Source organism: Betta splendens, chromosome 3, assembly GCF_900634795.4.
Source record: "Betta splendens chromosome 3, fBetSpl5.4, whole genome shotgun sequence".
In the NCBI taxonomy this organism is placed as follows: Eukaryota; Metazoa; Chordata; class Actinopteri; order Anabantiformes; family Osphronemidae; genus Betta; species Betta splendens.
The window spans coordinates 14,869,233-14,889,979 of NC_040883.2; the positions used below are offsets into that span (position 1 = coordinate 14,869,233).

General features: G+C 38.7%; 1 long non-coding RNA gene across 17 annotated transcripts in view; it reads left to right on the forward strand.

Moving 5' to 3' along the window:
* Positions 1-476: 476 nt before the first annotated feature.
* Positions 477-20,747, forward strand: part of LOC114852348 (uncharacterized) — a 93,120-nt gene continuing 72,849 nt past the window's right edge. For 6 of the 17 annotated variants that reach the window (XR_008694280.1, XR_008694282.1, XR_008694281.1 and 3 more), the window contains exons 1-2: positions 479-1,444; positions 18,448-18,554. This is a non-coding gene — a long non-coding RNA (uncharacterized LOC114852348). Of the gene's footprint in view, positions 1,445-16,140; positions 16,282-18,447; positions 18,555-20,747 lie in introns of all 17 variants that reach the window. The other 11 variants (XR_008694276.1, XR_008694294.1, XR_008694283.1 and 8 more) reach the window with 6 other exon arrangements.

The following is a 20,747-nucleotide window of genomic DNA, read 5'->3' on the forward strand; positions in this document are numbered from 1 at the left end:
GTCTTTTATTATCAGTTTCACGAGCAAAGACCAAGCATTCATAACATATCATGACATTATGCAAGTGCCTTCAACTGAAAAAAAGAACAATCTGTAACTACTGTATGTGCTTTGTAAAATTCCAGAGTCTTATTAAATTTAAATAACTGTATGCTGTACAATAAACAGATGAAAGTAGGCCCAGTTCTGCTGCAGCCCAAGAATGTCCTGAATCCATAAACATGCACTCTATTGTTACAAACATATCTTGTGGATGAACAAAAGAAACATAAAAACAGTAAAGGGAGTTCAGACAGTAATAAATGCCAACATTATGTAGAGCAAAAAGCATGAGCATGTAGGGGGAGAGAAATAAAAAATAAGTCATCTGCCTGCTGGTATAATGTAGTTGTAGCTGGCAGACATTTAGATGTTGACTATTCTGTACTTTTGTAATCATTTAAATTTAATTAAAAGCCTGAAAAGAAAATGGCCTGAGCTGATGGTATAATGAGTCGCCAGAGGACATGTTTTTAATAATCTTAGTTTGTAACAAAGATGCTGCCAAGTCACAGTCACATTATGAGTCTTGCGCAGCCACTTTAAGTGGACAGATAATTCACACCGGCCTCAAGGAGGAAGTGCTCTTCCTTCCACAAAAATCATCTGAGTAAACTGATGATTTCATATCACCCATCAGTATTAATCAATGTCATGAAATGTTAGCGTTGTTCTGTCAGATTAAAAGTTTCTATTTCTTTTCAATATGTCAGTGACAAACACTGAGCATGACATTTTCCCTTTAATCCATACCCACACACACAACAATGTGTATATACTGTACCACCAAAAACAGGCAGAAATCGGTTTAATACTACTAGTACTACTACGACTACTATTACTACTACTACTACTGCTACTACTACTACTACTACTAATAATAATAATAATAATAATAGTAATAATACATAATATGCTATCCAGTCACATCCTTTCCTGTTTTCTGCAGATAAATAATTAAATAAAAAAATAAAAAATAGGGGATTTAGGTGAACAGCTTAAATAGATTTTACAGCGACACAATGTTTTATATAAAAGGAAAATAGTAACAAGCAAATAAAATAAATAAATAAATTGTTTGGCTGTGTTAAATCAGTGTATTTATATTATGCGTCACACACAGTAAATACGTAAAATCCCTGACGGGAAACGTTTACGTTTTGCATTACCGATCAAAACGCAGCGCACCAACTCAATGCAGCTCACTTGTCCGAGGTTAATTAAATCAGCGCAGCCAACAGGTGCATGCTGGGCGCAAGCTAGTCGCCCATGGCTAACCCTACTGTGGGTAGCTAGCTAGGTAGCTAGCCAGGTAGCTAGCTAGTGCCCTGGTCAGCCTTTAAATGTTTGTTTTTTATTACAACTGGGCAGCGTCATGATGCACCTTGGGATCAAAATCGTTGTTGTAAGTACATTAATCAATTTTTTTTGCAAATGACATGTAAATTGTTGATTGTTCTCATGCCGCGGCTAACAGTTGTTGGATGCTAGCTAGCAAACTATTATTAACAAACTATTATTGTTGCAATAATTAGCTAATGTGATGGTTAGTTAAGATACTGTGGGTTTCTACTTGCTGCCGATCAAAACTTCTTTTTTCTTGTTTCTGTGTACAGAACCTACGTAAAACTAGGGTTACACAATTAAATGGTATTTTAAGTTGAACTACAATAAAACATTAACCGCAATCAACCCTCATAAATGTTTAGGTAACTTTATCTCATTAGTTCATTTAAAGATCCGCCAGAATGTGAACTGAACAAAGTTAGCTTTTTAAAGGTTTCTTTATAATAAACTTTTCAAGGTTAGAGGATGATATGCTCCACTTCTATTAGTGTGCATACGTTCCTGGCAGTCTGTCGGTACCATCATCTCTGTCAGTGGGATAACTCTAATCCAATTCCAGATATATTACTTGGTCCTCACTGAGATAAGGTACTGTAGACTGGGGGGTGTTAGTATGTCCATATGAATTAAATGGACGCAGCTCTATCAAGATCATCCAGTAGGTCAAGGCTGCTCTGCAAGCAGATATGTGCTCAAACGACTATTATTCCTATCCAGTACAGTTTCCAATTACTCAAACAGTGTCTTAGTTTTTCCAGCCAACAAAAAAAAACAACTCAACTTTGGCAACTACGTATATTTGATCAGCTACAGATTGTTTTTTTTTAATGGACTTGAGTCATTCAGTTGTGGGGTTCGGTTGTTGGTTATAAATTGTACGTCAGCTCCAGGCACTGATTTCTATGCCTACAGTGAGCCAGTGGCCAGTGCAGATAAGGCTGTGTATTATATGTAGACAGCACAATACCACATAAATGCCCATACCACTCAAATTAATTGTCTAAATTTCAGTTTATGAGTTCGTGGGTATGTTTATGGTGTACGTTCGAGTAACTGTTGCCAATAAAGGGGATGCACGAAAAGTTCTGGGTCTTAGACTAAGCTCTTAGTGGATCCAAGCACATTAACAAAGGCTAAAGGGAGTTTAGATGTCATTAAAATAAATATTTAGAGCCCATTTAGTCTCTATGGGCAGTCGAGAACCCCAGAGAGAATCTTCCACTTTACTGTACATCCTGTAGCTTGTATGGATACAGACACTGTAGTGCATCTATTGACATTAGAATTCCATTTTTCATAATAGTGTCGTCTTAGTTTAAATTTGTTTGTGTTATAATTTGTTTAGTGACCAGAATAAACATAAAACCCCATATTGCATGTTGACCTCACATTGGCACAGTGCTACTAATAAAGACTGTTTTGGCAGAATGATTATGTTTTTGAACAATGAACTGAAAAGTGAAAATGGAGATAGTGAATGAATTTAGCTTTTTGAGCTTTAGTTTTTTTGAGCCTGTACTCGCCCAGTGCTTCTTTAAGCGAATGCCGTTTTCGTTGCATATTTGTTATTTTTCCCGGTGGTACTGCGCTGGCTGTGATTTCATTATCCACCTTGTGTTCATGTGGGCATGAACACAACTTTCAACCTACTTTAGCACAGGCTCACTAAAAGCTGGTGTGTCTTGAAAGCATGACAGTTTCATCAGTGTTGTTTCAAGAATTAGCATGTCTACATCAAAAAGCTTTTTGCCATTAGGGAGAATCCATCAAATATTTCAGAGTGTAAGGAAAATGTCCCCTTTTCACCAAGTGCTTATCAAAAAAAAAGCTAGAAATATTAAATATCAGTGATTCCATAAAAAGTAATTTCATTTTCCCATGTGTGCTCTTAGTCTGTCTAAGTTTATTACTAATTCATTTCTTCACTTCAACATTTCACAATATGATGTTTTATCATAATCATATTCAACAGAGAATGATGAAAATGATGAGCATGAACAGAGCCTTTTCACTCTGCATATCATATCAGTGGCTTTAGAACTGGGTATACCTGTGTACTGTATAACTATGACCTTAAGCTGTTGGCTGCCTTTTTAATTTACTATGTCCTTCTGGTTAGAGCTTTTCAGCAGCTTGTTACGTGTTTCTAGCTCTAATGGTGTACTTTGTATAATCAAATTATTTTCATAAATATCTAATTGCCCATACGCCAGCATTACTGATTGATACGAAAGAAAAGGCATGCTACATTAATACAACACAAACACGGATGTTTCAATCTGATGTTGAATACAGTACATTGCAGAGAAATTTCTACACAGGTGTGCGCTGCTTTTCATAGAGGTCCCTGTTACGCTATTTTCTTCTGCAATATAATAAAATGTTTCTTCTGTATGAGATCAAATGTCTGTTTTCGTTATGGGTTAATCTTCAGATGATTTTAAAAAGTCAGAAAGCCATGGAAAGTTTTTATTCTAGTTTGTGTCCAAGGTGACTGCTTTAGTGGTCTTTGATCAACCAGCAGGCTGCCACCCATTCAGTTTCTATTAATGTGATCCAGCAAAAGGCAGACACTCAAAACATTTAAAAATCTGAAAACTCTACAGTACTTTTTATTATCCTTAGGCAGCAGCACAGTTTTTTTAGATACAGTGTGAAGCAGCACATTATTTTGTAGGTGCAAGCCAACTTGTTTTGCGTAAAGACAAATGTTCAAGGATACGACTTGGTTTTAGGGTTGATGCTAGGATTAGTTTCTGTCAGGTTGTAACGGGGTAAGGAATGCATTATAGTCTTGGCTGGTCTGACAAGTACCTTATAGCGGCCATGCATGTGTTTTGTTTTGTTTTGTTAGCACAGGCCATGTGGGAAGTCGGAATGGGTAAGTGAGAAATGGCTTAGATGAGGAGCCGTCTGTGGTGAGAGGATGTGGTAGACTGCTTGTGTTGGGTGATACTTGATCTGATGTTAATGTGTGTGGGAGGGAGTGAGTTGAAAGAGGGAGAGGGAAGATGGGCAGATAATCCCGTCTGCCTGATGAGATTGAATGCTGGGATTGATTGATCGCCTAATCATAGGAGGAAATGGGCCTGAAAATGAATGGGACTCTGCCCTTGGCTTGCTGTTGAGCTGGGTGGTTGGGTTGGAGGGGATGTTAGCTGCAGAAAGACATGCCCTTAATGTGCATGGGACCTGATTTCATTTGTGTCTGATATACAGTTATATGATCCTGGCTAAATGATCAAATAAAAAAGGAAGGGGGGCAGGGAAGGGGATGTAAATCAAGCTTTATTGCCTGAATATTACTTTTTTATCTCATCTGAAATGGATGACAAAAGAGCAAGAATATAAAAATTACTATGCTTTTCGAATTTGTGGAACTGTATGTAGGTAAAGGTACCCAATGACTATTGTCTAGGTGACTTGCTAGTGAAAGCCACTGGAATAATATTAGTACCAGTAATTATTAGAGTTACAGTGTTTTACCTTGGCAAGAAGTATTATTTGATCCAATTATTGGAGGATATACCAAAAGAACTACAGATTTGTCCTCCCACTTCAAATTATGGTAAATCCTGAAATAAAATAAAAACAGACTGCGTTGTCACTCCTGGTGAACCCAGTATTAAGTATTCTGTCTTCATATATAAGATAAGATATTTAGATGTACTTTGTCTTTGTGCATTCTAGATTTTAATTCACCTCAGTTTAGGAATGGATGTGAATGCACATAAGTCATAAGAGACGTATTCAGCCAAACAAACATGTTTAATCCCAGGCTGCTGTCACATTGGTCCTGTCTGTTTTCATCATGACTAAAAGATACTTGATACTTTTTTAACTTATTGACATCAGCAGTCATTTATGAGACAAAATAAAAATTAATTAACAATTAATGAATTAACAGTGATCAGTTTATTGAAATACTTTTACATACAGTAATAAAAACCACCACACAAATACACAAGCAGGTAGAAGAGCACAAGTGGTATTGCCAAAGAAAACTAAATTAATAGAAGCAAACATGGTGTGTTACTCAGATGCTCAACAAGTGGAAGTTTTTGCGACCCTCTTCTTTGGCTCCCTCTATAGCTAAGTGTGCAGGCTGCATTTGTTGAGTGAATGAGTAGAAGGTTGTTGTGAGTGTGAAGCCTGCAGGTGGGATGACTGAGGGGAAAATGAGCGCTTAGAAGGAAGCATGAGTACTGTTGGGAAATTAATCAATGGCATTGGTGAGCCAATGAATGCTGGAGTCTAGATTTATCTGTGTTTACACTTCTCCATAGCTACTGTGTTAATCTGAGCATACGCTAAGCAGCCACCTTAGGGATCCTCTAAAAGCTGGTCTCACACCGGTCATTGATTGACATGCATCAATGAGTATCTCGGAAGCTATTGACAGCAGAGTTGTTAGCCATTTGTGGAGCCATTGCCTCAAGTTACAGTCCTGCTTTAGGGGTTTATTTACAACAGCAGTTATTTTTTATTTTTAAATATTGCAATTTTAAAAAACAAACTTAAGGTGTTTGTTCTTCTATCTAACATCAGCTGTTTTTTTAAAAAAAAGATTGATCACAAGCACTTGTAGGATTGATTTTTAATTCGGAAAAGTAAAAGACATCATTCTGCCCAATATTTATTTTAAGAAGAAAAGAAACAGACACACACTCAAAATTTGTTGTTTTGTGTTTTACAATTTGTAAAGTCTGGATGTCCAATCATTTCCTTCCTACTAAGTGTATCAGATCATGATTTGTTTGCAGGACAATTACATTAAAGGTGCATAATCTGCAACATGCCTCAGGGCCCCAGCATCACCCGTTTATTCTTCATTTACTGCCCGTAAACAGTTTGTGTAAAACGATTTATAGGTTACTTGAGCGCTGCAAAATATTTGCCTAAGTTATACAGTAAACACTGATGTGTGTCCAATGATTGGACACAATTATCTATATTTTTTAAACATATTTCTGGTTGGCATTCTTTGCTATAAGCTTCTCCTACCTGCTGCCAAGCTTTCACTCCATTTGGTTGGTCAACAAATTAAAAATTGTGCTGCCACGTCACAAGTTTGTCTTTAATCTTTTACCTCTTCCATGTCACCTCGAAATGTGTGGAGGCTGATATGATAATGATGTGGACCTGTCCTAGGTATTAGAGTTAAGCTGGCTGATTAGGCTGCACATCGATTAGTCTATCACTCAGCACTGGCAAGGTCCGGGCATTTGGGAGGGAGGTGGGCTGAATGTGGGGATTGACAATCATTCTACCTGAATGACCTCAGTTAAGGTGAATCAGCGGCTGTAACGTATCAAAACATCAATCAGGTACACAAACATTGCTGTTTTTGGATGCACACAATTTAAATACAGTAGGTGTGTGTTTTTGCTGGGGAGTAATTTTACAGCTTTCTTCTTAATGGACATAACTGAGGACTAAATATGAAGGAAAACAAAGGTGAAAAATGTGTAAATAAATGAGTGGATGGAAGGTTGGCAGGAACACGTACTTTATGTAACCTACACTACATGTAACACGCTAGTGTGAAAAAAGGAGGAAGACAGGTGGAAAAATGTGAGGTGGATAAATGTGGGGTAAGCAGGGGTGTTGCAGCTGAAACAGCACAGACAAGAAAAGGTTAGGACCCTTGCCTTCTGCGAACACTCTAAGGCTTTTAATCCTGGAACAATGTCATTAAGGTTCAGCACTAAAGAAGAGGCCAATTAAAAGCAGAGTGTAGGCAAAGTCTGGTGAAAGGCATCATTTGCTGCAGCAGCCCAGGCCTTGTATAACACCAGTGGGAGCTCTCCCCTATGTACCTGGGAAACCAGAAGGCCTGTAGGACACCTAACAGAGGTCCTTTCAGAATGTATAATTCACTTTAATAAATTACTTTATTACTTTAAAGGTCAATGTTTTGAACAATGTTGTTCTTTTTGTAGTCACTTTGATACATTACTGCCCAATCATCTCACATAATCAACTGTGTTACATCGGTTCTTCATTCATGGTTTCCATAAAGAAAATAAGTGCACACTGTGTAGAAATATTTAATTATCTCTCAATAAGCTTCATTTTGCTTCAATTAGCTCATTTAATGCAGGGGATTCGGTGCAGAGCAAAGGTTTGATGTTCACTGTCTTGTTTACCGAAATAATTGAGATTATCAGATTCCTGGTGATTAAGGGCTTACTAAAGTTTACCAGGGTTCAGCAACTTCCCCTTAATTGCAGCTCAAGAATCTTACTATATGTTTCCCTTGAGTAGAAGAGGAAAGACTGAAAAAAGATAGGAAAATGCCTAATGGATTAATCTTCAAATGGGGGAAAATATTCCTTTTCGATTTTATATACTGTAATTGAATAGACATTTACATTTTAAATGAATGAATGTAGACGTTGCTCCCTATTTACCTTTTATTATATACTGTATACCCTTGTTTGACATTTAACGTCACAATGTGCCTCTTTTTAAGCAATTAAACAGAACTGCCGAACAGACCTGTGATAGGCTGAGTATTAGAGGATTTCAAGCTGCATACTCTGATACAAACAGTACTGTACATGCTGCACAATACATGCGGTGGACAAACACATCATCTGGAAAGCACAGTCTTAGTGGTCTTCTCCCAGATGTTTTTGTTACCAATAATTGTTTGGCCTGTACAGCATAGTGCATATGGCTTATGAAGGGGTTCTCTTGAAATGTCCACCACTGTCAATGGGTCAGTGAGTGGCCCTCAAATGTCCACTTTGCTGAACTGCAATATTAAGCAGAGCTCTGTGGTCTTTGCATGCGTGTCTATTTAGAATATGGCACGTCTATTTTTTAATATATTTTTCTTAACAATATGGCACTTTGTATTTGGAAAAGGCTGGAATGGTTAAATGATTCATTCGAGCAGTCTAAGATGGTCAATGTGAAGATGTTTGTTTGTCCTGCAGTATTTTGCAGAATACGACAGGTATGACTTTGCCATACTTGACATGCCAGGATGCACAGTCGTCATCTACTGCTACTGTTTGCTGTTATTTGCAATGCTGATTGGTAGCTGTCTCTCATTGCCTTTATCCCACTCTGCGCCTTCTTTTGGTTCCTTTTTTCCTCTGCTTCGCTTCTATCACTTTCTTTGTGCCTCTCTGTAGACTGTGAGCTGATATCATCCTTTGAAAAGGTAATGATCCCACTGTGTTGAGATTATGTATGTGTGCTGCACAGTGTAATGGCCTGTCTTTTTATTGCCTGCCGCATACTAATCCCACAACTGAGGGAATGAGATGACACCTGCAGGGAGCTGTGTGTGAGCTGCAGCCTCACATGAAAGAATGGCCATTAAAAATGATCAAAGAAATTACTGCACTTGGCTGCAGCACTGCTCTCATGCCTGGCTAGGTTACATCCCTTTGCCCCAACTCGCATGCCCACATACACGCATGCATACATGGACTTGCACTAATTAGTTTCTCCCTCTGATGGATATTTTCCAAGTGAACCTCTGTGGAAATGTCCTGTGCATAGTTGCCTTAGGCTCTCTGCAGATACTGATGCACCCACGCTTATAGGAAGGAAATGGAGGACAAGCATGAGTTCAAAATGATTTTCTTTTCTATACCCTTACTGTGAATCATTCATTGATATACTATTATTATTTCACATTTTGTTTACATTTTAAGTTCTGTTCTTAGAAAGTTGCCACTGTTATTGGCAACGCAATGCATTCTGGATAATACTTTTTAAACATAATTTTAACTGAGACACATTTTGTGAAATGATTATGACAAGCATTTTAGATGATCCATATTGTTACAGTAATGGTAAAAGGCATTTTGTTACATACTGTACTTTATATCAATAAATTATTTTGAACTTCATTTTTTGCTTATTACTTTATTTGCTATGCAAATGCTTTGAGTGGCAGCATAATAGAAATTTCCCTGAAAATAAGTGTTATTATTGACATCTTCTCAGCCTCTTTTCTACTGTAGCTCTAACTTAGTAAATGCCATCCATTCACCTTTGCTGAACTGCTGTGTGACTCTTGTACCTCCTCACCCCTCCACTCTTCATCCAAGTCGCTGCTCACTGCTCCATACGTTCTACACGTTTTGTTTTTTTTTGCTGACTGAGCATTTGTCTGCTTTGCCCTCTCAGCTGGTAGAGTGCCTTGGCTGCAAATCGGTTCTGAGAACTCACATAGTGTAAACTGGGCATCTGTTTTTTTCAGTGAGTCCACTCCAGTGGCCAGTGGAGTTGTTTTCTATTTCCGGTTCCTTGCCACAAATTTACTATAAAAACTCTGACACATTGGTACTGTAAATGCAATTAATATAATTTAATGCCTGAAATAACCCAATAACTTAAATGTCTCGTCTTTAATGGCAACTGCGGTCATAATTGTACATCTGTGTAGAGGAATACGTAAGTAGAAATTGAGAATTGGCCCCAAGAGTAAAGCCAAAAAGTGCTTATGTAATTGTAAATGATTATTGTAGCATCTACTGTTATTTTTCTGCTTTAAGCTTAGAATGTGGTTATCATAGGGGTCCATTTTACTAAGAGATTAATTTTGTCAGTACTCCTCCTTTCTCCCCATAGCCCTTCCCTTTCTCTCCCTCAGCGGTCCATTTTAGAACCATGCGGCTGCATGCTTTGGTAGGTAATTTCACTGCCTTTTCATGTGTCGGAGGGCGAGGAATCTTGCTCCATTAGGTAGTGTCATCTTGTGATGTATGATGTATGCACAGAAAGGCAATTTGATGTTTATTCATGACTTTCAAGGCAATGCCTCAGCTAAACCCTCTGATTTCCTTTTAGGGAACAAAACTATGAGATTGAGACCTCAGTTTAAAGGCGCACAGACCATCCTGCAGCACTTCACCCACAGATTTTTTTTTATCTCTTTTTAATTTATTTTTTTTTTTATCAGATTTAATTTATTTGACTGTTAGAAAAAAGAGCACATGCAGTTATTTTCTTCTGATTGTGCCTGGCTGACTGCCCATCTCGCCTTTCTACTTAACTATGGACTTTGATGAAGAGATGAATTTAGATTGTTTTCATAGTAGCCTGGCATGTTAATGAGACACCACAACGGTGAGACTAAAAGGCCCTTTGGTCACGTATGACACACAAAATACAAATATATATATATATATATATTATATATATTATATATAGATATATATATATATATATATATATATATATATATATAGATATATATATATATATATATATATATATATATATATTATATATATATATATATATATATATATATATATATATATATATATATATATATATATATATATGTTTGTGAAACAGCATTGACATATTGGGCATCTGTTTATAATGTAGCATGTCCACCAGACTGTGGTGATGCTATTTGCAAGATTGACTATCCATTGGTGGATGATTACTGGAGTACTCTATTTAAATAAACAGTTCGCTTGTAATGTATTGTAAATGACTTTTTAATAGTAATAAAGCCACTTCTATCCATCATCATAGCACTGGTTCATGCATGTCTTTCATGGACCTCATTTGTCCAAATTGCACTGTATCTGTCCACCAGCACCTACAGTACATCATTACTGTGGGCACATACAGTATGTGAGGGGCCTACTGCTACAGTAGCTTTTGACATGTACCATTATGGTAGCCACTCATGCTGATGTGTTGGTGTTTGAGTATTGTGAAACATTGTGACAGTGGTGCCACCTGTCAAGTGTAGTATGGTTGCATGTTTTCAGTAAGTAGAAAGTTGGATACTATGCCCAACTTCAAGACCACAAACGACATGGATGCATGATGAAAATCAGGAAATAGGCTAGTACTAATATCTGTTAACGTAGCCTTGTCAGGGACCTGTCTATGGCTCATCCAGTATTTCATTTGAAGAGTTAAATTGCAGTATGATCCTGTTATCTTTTGGGCATGTTTTGAAGCATGACTGAAGCAAATGAGTGCATTTGGTATTTAACATTTGTAATGCTCTGATAATAGCCACATGCTCTTGCCTTGAGTGTTGCATATTCTAACCTTATATGATAAATAATGCAAATGTCCCAATCTCTGCAAAAGCCAGGGAAAATGAGATGGAAGGGAGGGAGAGGGCAAGGGAGAGAAGGAGCAGAGAGGGGAAAATGATAGAGCAGGAGCTAGCATAACTAACTGATTGTTGTGCTGTCAAATTGATTTGCATGAAAAAGGCCAGCTTAATTGCAACACTTAGCTGCAACATACTGATAATACAGAGCAGAATTACAAAAGGACATGGAGTAGCTTTTATTAAGAAGGATTTCCTGGATGTCTTTGAGAGATGCATCACTACCTTCTGCTTCTGTAGGAGCCATACAAAGTAGTGTGACTCACATTCTTCTGTCTGACATGATGTATTCATCTTGCACATGCATACACTGCTGTCTCAACATTTTTGATTGTACAAAGCGTTTCTGTTTTATGAACCTAATACATTTCAGGCAGAAAAACAAACTCGTACAAGGATGAAGGCTTCCTATAAATATGTGCTGAATTGGCATTAAGGTTAATAACAATAATATCAAGGATAGCTGTCTAATACCACCCAAACATACTTAAAATATGGATAATGTACAATTATTTTATAATACTTACTGCAGGTCTATCATGACATTGATTTGTACACTGAATATTAAATCTGCCGGTACCTACTTTAAAAGTATAAGGGTGTGGAAAGCACAAAGTTGTGGGTGGTGGATTGAAGCAGGGAGTCCTAATGGTGCCAAAGGCTGTACTTCTTCCTCCCTTTATTCCTTTCTTTAATAATAAATGATGGATTCAGAATACAAAACAGTGCTGCAAAAATCCAATTTAGTGCCGGGCCTTGTAGGAAGTGTATAAAAAATGTTCTGTATAAAACACCCATGTTTTGCTTTAATAAAATTGGGACCACTATTAAATGGTGTAATATGCCATGGTATAATCAGCTGTATGTAATTTTACACAAGTCATCTAGATCCCTCTTATAAATTCACGTTAGTGAGTTTTCTCTGCTATACATTAGTTTAGATTCTCTTCAGAATGAAGTATGTTTTTTTTCGATTCTATTTTTTTTTTTTTTGCATATAAGGATAAAGAGAGTTGCATTGATTACATCTTAATTATATATGTAGCAAATTGCATTTAGTTGACCTTGAGGTTTTTTAATATTTGGCCTTATTACATACATTTTGTGGTGTTTCTAATGAAATTGTTCTCCCACAGATGTAAGTGGGCCAAATCTAATCAGAAATCAGAAAAAATGAATTTGTATTTAGATGTGCCAGTGATTACTATACAATATTAACTGTAAATAATTGTAATTTTGTCTTAATTTGATCCTTAATTTAAATTTATTAAGGTCAAACTGAGTCCACTTTGAAACCCGTCTTTCACACCACTACTGTATGGTGTGTGTCATATTACTCAGTCTTTGTAACTTTGTAACCAGTTTTAGGTCTTTTTAAAGTGTCCTGCTTTGTTAGGGTCTTGCTGTCTACCATCCCTTGACTGCTACTTGCCTTTTACTCATGCCCATAATCACTTTCCATCCTGTTCCGCCCCTTTTCTCTGCCCTGATCCTGCATCTCTTCCTCATTTGACTGGCGTTATGGTAGGCAGGCATGACGCTCTAACGAAACCATTACCAAAATTCTTTAGCTTGGAGGAAGTCTGGCTTTTTTGCTTCGGCTACTGCGGCAGATATTGGCTAATATTCCTGTCCACCGCATTGAGAAATATAAGGAGAAATAGGCATTTCATCTTAATGAACCTTTTCCTCAGAGTCGACACACAAGGAGGAGGCAAATCCATAAAAACTTCTGAGAGGTAAAAGGCATAAAAGGCTGTTAGCTCTAAAAGGCACATTTCCTGCTTTTGTTCTGGTCATGATCGAGGTAATTCTCTAGATTTGCACTGAAAACACTACTTAATGTCTTTGGCTTGTGGGAATAAAAATGAAAATAGGTCTCAAGGTCCTTATTACAAGCCTTTTGTGTCAATCATTTTCAAACAAGGCCTCCATCTATACTGTTTCACTTCCCTCTATTCTCCTATCTTTATATTTAAGACTAGACATACAGTACTGTACATACTAGTGACTAGTGAGTTCTAGCGAGTGACCTAGGTACTTGTTTGCCTTTAAGTACACCACATAACTAAATGTGCAGAAATATATGCCAGTGATCTGTTAACATATTTAATGGCTGCATTAAACACAGCAATAGGGTCAGGTCGTTTGAACAGCATAGTGCAAACTGTCACTGCTTAAACATTACAAGAAATGTGATATTGCCGAGTGCTGTAGCGGAATTGGCCTTTTTTCCCCTTGTATTAAAAATTAACTTTGAGTGGACAGCCCAGAGGTTTTATATCAACAAGTTGACTAATGACTGTTGCACTTTAACAGACTACAGATACACGTCCTCTTGCTTTACAAATCCTTTTTTTAAGTTGGTTCCATCTCCTGCGCAGTTCTCATAACCTTTGCAGTAGGATTTGACAAAAAAGTCTTGAAGAAATGTCTTTTTCATGCTAATTAAATCTGTCATTGCCCTTTGGCAATAAAATGTGGAGGCAGCAGATTTTTTCCACAGCCAGCAGAGGTCATGTTCATGTATGCTTTCCTAGCTCTGCTCTTATGAGTGCTTCTTGCTTTCTTTATTTCTTACATTCGGAGCTCAACTCATTTTGAGTGGGTGGGACAGGTAAGATTTCAACCAGACAGGTCGTCTCCTGGCAGCACTGTAAATTGTGAGTAACTTATAATTTCTGGAGGTGCTCAGTGTCAGAGGCTTTGAGTGTTTCAGCAGGACTTCAGTATTATTAGATCAGTATGGCATATGGGATGGGGAACATTGCATGGATGCTATAGCTGTCTTACCTAACATGGTGAGCTGTGGAAAGCAATTGCCAAATAAAATTAGCAAATTATTATGCAGAGAGGTTAATGTATAAAGAAAACTGCCTAAAGGTCTGAAATAATCGAATGGATGCAAACATTCCTTTAAATTTATTTGGGCAATGGGGTTTATTTCCTGCTCTCTGTCCAGCTGCTCTACTTTATAATCTCACTTCTCCCCACATCAGACGTGTCTTTCATTAGACGTTATCATCAGCATATCCTGACTTTGACAAAACAGTGACCTTTAGGACCAGACAGTGAGTCAATCTATAGTACAGCTTAAATATAAGTAACATACTTTTTAAGTGACTTTATTTGGCACGTTGTGTATGAAAGCAGCCCCTTGAAATCTGTGTAGCGGATGATGATATAGTCTGCATTACAAAGCTGGGGTATTAGAGGGGTGGTGTTAAATGTCTGCTGGCATAATGAGAGTGAGCTGTCATAGACACATGTAATGGCTCCCTTGCCAGCCGCCCAGTGCAGGCCCAGTGGGACACAGCATAGACGTGCTATTTCTTTCATGCTGTATCATCTCCTGCACTCTGTTTAACTCCTCTGCCTCTACCTGGGGGAGAAAACTCTGACCTGGACAGGGAACATAGCAACAGCTGCATACACCTATAGCATTTTACTGAGCATGCAACGCTCAGGAGGGGCATTTAGTGACTACTATAAGATGGCTGTATTGGATATACATAGGGGTTTGTCATGGGCAGTTGAGTCAGCCCTCGCAGACAGACGCTTCTCAGTAGACCAGACAAAACATTTGCTCTAATGATACATCTTTATCTCTCTGACAGCCATAGTGTATTTTAAGGACTGCTCTGACTAGAGTGGGTTCACCCTCAACTTCCCACTGGACATACAAGTGCAGGTTTTATAATCGTGTAGCATCACTGAGAACAAACTGTATTAGTTGTATAAATTGTAGCTTTTTATGTAGGTTACCTAATGCAATGTCCTGTCCCACAGTTGTACCTACTGTATACTCCTACTGTACATAGTCACACTATGTGGAAAAATTGGCTGTGAACTAAATTATTAGGACACTTGAGGCTCGCCGTTACAACTGTGACTTCATCAGCCATTACCGGTGACGTTAATGGCATCCTCATGCTCACTGTGTAGGTTGATTGACGGTTGACCTTCATACCAGGTTCTAAAGGACTGGCTAGATTCAGTGGGTCACCTTGATTGCTTCAGTGACAGCATATTAATATTAATCAGATTACCGGGAACCAATTAATCTGCAGTTCTCAGACAGTGGTTCTACTGTAGGGTGCTGCTTCTCATCTTGGTTCAGTCAGTCCATGTATATTATACAAGTTTTATGATATCCACAACAACAATGGAGGTATAAAGCTATCTTACTTACCAGAAACTAGGGATCATTTGAATTAGTGAAACTGCCCAATAGCAGTGGCACTAAATTGAATGTTGTGTTTTTATTAATCTGAAAACCCAGACATTTTATACCACCAGGACATTTGGCTATAAGGATAGCATTTATTCTAGCAATGGTGCTATGAAATGCCATTTGTTCTGGCCCACACATACAGTATGCTGGTGTTATGTGGTCTCCCTGTGTATGATAAAACATTACTACTGTGTAATGACAAAAGAGTGACAAAATAAAGATTTTGATTGGAGGATAAGAAACATTTGCAGTACAGTAGCTAACGCATGGCGGGGCAGTCCTGTGACACTGGCTCATGCTGAGCTGCATAATAAATGGAGTTTGTGTGTCTGTTACTATCAGCTCTCCATAATGACAGACTCAAAGTACAGACACCTTCACGTCACTGTTTTTTTTTTTCCTCATGCAGGTACCCCCAGTTTTGGTTCTACCCCTGTTAGCATCTATTGCCCAGGATGCCAGCCTTCTCTCCCACACCTCAGCCGTTCCTTAGTTGAGGTGTATGATGCTAAACGAGTTCCTCGTTACCTCCCTCCCTCCTTCCAGTGGTGTAGGTAGAAGCTTTTGGAAGAACTACAGCGACATCTGCATGTGCCACGGTTAAAAAGCGCCAGTGCTCATACCCACCCACTTCATTGGGCTTCCCCTGCCAGCTTACTCGCCATCTGTACTGCCCCTCCTTCTCGCCCCAGCGGCGCTCATTTCTCAAATTACTAAACATCTCTAATTGTGTGAGGCATGAGGCTCACTTCATTTGAATATTCTGGCTTTGGGGGAAGTTTTTCTGCGCAGAGGAAAAATTAAGCAAGGATGTCTGAAAAAGGAAAGATCCACAATTAGATACACAGGTCTCCGTGGAATAACATTTATCACAGAATTTACATTTTCTATGCTATTTCGATGTGGGAAGTAATTCTAGTCAGAGCAAATTAATACATTTTTGTCCATCCTTTCAATACGGTAGTTAGTCTTTTTTCTTTATTTATGGAGATTGAAAGTTTTTGTTTTCTCATGTATTATGTAGTGTACTTATTGCACTGTGACAAAAATTAAATGCATGTTTAGTGAAATAGTATTTTAACATATGCCAGAAAAAACTTAAAGCAGCTACATTGTTATTTTTTAGCACAGGACAAGAGCAGCCTCAGTTATATCCAAGGTAATAATCTTTATAGATCATTGTCTTTTATTATCTCAATGGCCTGGCTCACACGTGCTGCTAACAGTCACCTACTGTACAGTACAGTCCTCTGTCTCAAATTAAAAGCTAAAAAGTCTGACAAACAAAGTTTCTGGAGGGTGGATTTAGCTAACCCCCTTCACAATTTTGGGAAGTTTGAAGTCCCAGTACATCTCTGCCTCGTATACAAATCCACAAACATGTACTAATTCAGTGTGAAAGGACCTTCTTTAGTTATCGTTATATTGGACAGCTTTTGTACAGATTATAGGACTCAATTAATTCATGTCAGAAAGGTTTAACATGCTGCCTTTTTTTAAATTAGTTTTAAATTAAATGATTTGGCAGGTTGCCATAACCAAGCACACAGCTTTGCAGATAGTCATCACAATGTTTCGCTTTTTTTTTCTCTAAATATTTTATGCTTTTCTGTTTCTACTCCCTTGGTGTCTGCTGCCAATTGCCTGTATGCCTTAGCGATGTAATGATATGCAAATGAAATATGCATAAAATCATGCTGCTGTAGGATGATTAAGCACAGGGGATATTAGCCAGTGCCAGCCACAGTGTCTGTTGTCTCCTCTGCATTCCGCTTCATCCAGGCGCCAACAACACTCTGATAAACACCAATGCAGCTAACGCAGTAATAATTAGAATAACGCGAATAAGATCCAGTTTGAGAGAAATTAGATTCCAAGGTTCCTCCTCGCTCCAGTTTTGTAAGATCCAGAACCAGAAAAGGCAGATGTCTCCATATGAGAGTTGCTGCGTTACAGCTCTGGCACAGACCAAAGAGACCAGGTTTTCCGAGACACAGCACTTAAACATCACTGGCAATGCAGGAGCTTTTCTATGGTTGTTTGTGAGTACTGTGGCATTATTTGACTACTGGCATATAACGAAGGAAGAAAAATATCCCCGTCTTGCTCGCTCTCTCTCTCTCTCCCTCACACACACATATATAAACACTCACTCCACCCCCCGTTCCCTTCTCTTCTCTCGTGCAAGCCCCCTTTTTTGTAATCCATTTGTGTAATGAAGACGCTGCACAATTAACATCCCCCACAGAATTAAATAAAAGGGTGATTATCCAAAGTTCATTAGCTCCAAAAGATTAGAATATCCATGTTTTCCCGTGATGAATGAGGAAAAAAAAAATGGCACCAATTACAGATGAAATGTTAATCGTATTTTGTTTCGATCGCGATTACCGCGTTTGAGATGCCCAAACGATGCCACCTTTTCAAGCAGTCCGTCCGGAACGATGGTACAAACACATTTAGACATCTTGGTAGTGCCAAGGTTGGTAGCAAGCACAAAGAGGTTATAATCCCTCCCTTTGGATGACTTCCTTAATTATTTATATTGTACAACCATGCCTCTTGTATAAAAAAATCCAGAGAACAGATGAAAACAATTATACTTGGATGCCAGTGAATGAATATCCTTGCGTTGCTAATTGCAGGTTTAATTCCGCCTGTGCATAGTAACGATGAAAATTAACTTAATGAAAGCCTCCGGTGTGTGTCTTTCCAGCGATGCCCATCCTTGGTTATATGCGCGATGCCAGCAGACCTCATGGAAACCACAGGAATGTTCCTCCAAACCCACAGACTGCTCCGAACTGCAACCCAGACTAGTTGGTAAGTCTGCGTTACATCTGTTTATAATAGTTTAGTGCAGGAGGGAAGATCCTGAAAGGGTGGAGTTTGTTCATTTCTTTTGGATGGGTTGGGAAAAAGGGGCAAAAAAGTCACAGAGATGTGGGGTGTGGAGGATCTAATGAGTTCCCACGGCCTCACTACCCCCAGTTTGCTTGTAGCAGGCCAGCGACTACCCCCCACCACCAGTGTCTCTTAAAGTTAGGTTGCCTCTTCCTTTTTGTGTCTTCTGAACCCAGTTCCTGTTGTGTCCATGCCAGCTCTCTCATTTGCAGCTGTACAGTATATTGTATTAAAACTAAAGGATCCAAAGACCATGATATTTGCTGTAATTATAGAATTATAGAGAAGTAGCACAGATGCCTGCATTTCTTCTGCTATTACTTGACTTCCAGTAGATGTAGAATGTCATGAGTTTTTTTTTTTATTACATTTTTCCCCATCATTATAACAAGTAGGGATGTGTGACTAATTTAGACCTGAACAACTTTGTGTCAATGGCAAACAAATTAGTTAGTATTTATGAGTCTTCGTCCAACTTTTGCCTTTTTCTTTTTTTGTTTTTGTGAAATTGTAAATTGCTGCCATTAAGCTTTAGGTACCGCCCCCTTCCATTCCTCTTGCAAGGCATTGACAGATTTGCGTTGTCTGTTGTAGCAGTGATCGTGGTATCTGTTCAATGTGCCTGCCAACCAATGCGGGAAAAAATTTCATCTCCCACTTCGAAGTTTGGGAAAAGGTAACTGATAGATGTCCACAGCTCTCATCTTGCCTCATTTTTGATTCAATTCCTTCCATGGACTCTTGTTGATGATTTAAGCCACTTCTTTGTTTCATCCTAATTAGCAATGCAAATGTAGCTATCAGGTGCTGTGATGTTTCTGTTTCTCTTCTCTTTTGGCAAAAAAACGCAATTGTGACATATCCCTTGTTCTTCGCCAGTCTTCATGCCAGGTGGCATCACGTTCCTGTTGACATTCCACTTACGACTTGCAAGTGTCAAATGATTTCTTCTCATAAACCAGTCCAAGTGCTGTACCGTAAGACTAAAATGAATCTTCCAAGGGTATGTCCTTTTATCGGTGACAAATCAGTAGGCATGGTATCCACTAACCAGATACCTAGCTGTGGCTGCCTGGCACAGAACTCTGTGTCAGATGGTCGGGAGAGCGAGTGGGAGGAGCTTCCTTTTGTAGAAGTGCCATACCCCTATTGTCGCTAGAACAACAAAACAGCCTGAAGTTTGTGTTGTTTCATTTTTAGAATCCATCTTCGGTAATCACGTGACACCACCCCAATTTCTCACTCTTGCGGGTGATGTACACTCTTCACTTCCTGTGTACAGTTCCGCAGTGTTGTTGAGTGCTAGATAGTCACCTGTGCGATGCAGTAACAGCTAATCCTTTGGATGGCAGCCCCCAGAATTCATTCTTGTGTAGGTCGTCATCAGCTGTTTGCTGGTCCTCGAAGAATGTCCAGAAATGTTGATGCATTTATGTAAAAAGACATGTTTCTTCAGTCCAACTTTTTCCCACAAAACACAGTAAACTCTGTGTAGCTAGCAAAATGACATAAACCCTCTGTCACCCTGGTTACATCTAAGCACCTATCCTTGTGCGCTAGCAGAAGTCTGCCTTGGTACTGCCACTGAATGGATGGCACTGTGCCAACTTCTCTCTGCCATCAAGCGCATTCGCTCCTTGTTTCCCTTATTTGCCCATCCCCTTTCTCTCTCAGTCCCTCTCTTACCCACCCTCCTCCTTTTTCATAGCTTTTTTCCACACACCCAGTACACCCACCTTCAGCCTCAGCTTCCTTTTCTTCTATGGGCTTGACATTAATTAATATATGGGTTAATTGATTCTAAAAGTTGGTGATCTCGTCCAACACCTTTCTTAAATCAGCTAGCAAGCATTTTTTACGGTGCTATGTAACCCCGTGCCTGGCATTAGATGTCCCTCTTTCTCCACACCGATCCTGCCTGGAAAAGGAGAGGACTTTGAACAACAACTAGCAGCCCCTCCGTAATGTGGCTACAGTGTACCTGTTTATCACAGTACAAAGGGTACAATTCAAAGCTGCTATACGCAATCTGATCGCCACCTTGCAACCGTATTCAACTGCACATCTCAAATCCCACAAGGTCCTTTGTTTGTTTCAGAATTGCTTATGTTT